The sequence below is a fragment of the Penaeus monodon genome, chromosome 31 (assembly GCF_015228065.2).
Source record: "Penaeus monodon isolate SGIC_2016 chromosome 31, NSTDA_Pmon_1, whole genome shotgun sequence".
Taxonomy (NCBI): domain Eukaryota; kingdom Metazoa; phylum Arthropoda; class Malacostraca; order Decapoda; family Penaeidae; genus Penaeus; species Penaeus monodon.
Window position 1 is genome coordinate 23,275,750 of NC_051416.1, and position 1,107 is coordinate 23,276,856.

The window sequence follows — 1,107 nt, forward strand, 5'->3', positions numbered from 1 at the left end:
CATCATTACCGTCTTTTCTGTTACCATCTTAACACCATGCTCATCAACTTTATAGCTGTGGCTATCTTCATTATTTTTTGCGATCATCGTCATCATGATATATAATTTTTAAAGAATCATATCATGATGCTCCTTATATCTCTATAAGATGATACACTGGTGATTGATCGGAGATTCTTATAAACGGGGTTTTAATTGTTAATTTCAGCTTAGTGTATTTGTTCATTTATTAAAGACCTATTGCTCTGCCTCACAATTTCTCTGTGGCGTTTGCCAAATGGATCAGTCAAATATGAATTATCTCGTCTGTATTACTATTTGCCTCTGTGTAATGTATCTTCAGCATTGATTCCCACCTTCTTTTGGAAGTTAATTTCTTCTAATGGGACCGAGGTGTTTAATTAATTACCGTTGCCCTTTTTCTGCTTTTTGAGTGTAATTTATTGTAGTGGTTAAGTTCTGCCTGTTTTCATTTGTTTTCTGTGCTGCCCAGGGTATGAGTAATATCATTATGTAAGTGTATTTTAGCGTATGGTTTCATTTTAATCCGCACACAAGCGTTTGTATATCTAATGAAGGAATTGAGTGCTCAGACATCTAGATTTTTTTTGCTGTAGTGCATAAAAGATATATATTTCTGTTGAATTTAATCCTTACCACTGCTTATCACGCACTTGATTTTTTTTTAATTTGAAGTTAAGACACCGTGTATCGTGATTTTATATTGCGATGGATCTGGGCGTTCTGATACTGCCCTGTATTTATTATTTGGAACTTTATTTACCTCTAATTCCTTATCTTTTGCTTATTAAATGTTGGTCATTCTAAAGCCATTAAGAATGTGTCGTGGGAAAAAGGGGGTGGGGGCTGACCTGCTCATTTAAAAATAAAAAAAAATATATATATTGAATATGTGTATATATCTATTTCTGTGGATGAATTATATATCCTTATAGAAAATGAGGAATCGAGGTAAAAATACTGCGCACGTTCTGAAATAATAATACTGAAGTGAATAAACATATTTCTCTGCCTATTTTCTTTATAATATGAAGAAGAGTGTACTTGATAAACAAAACAAAAAAAAAAAATGGAATCAGTGATGAC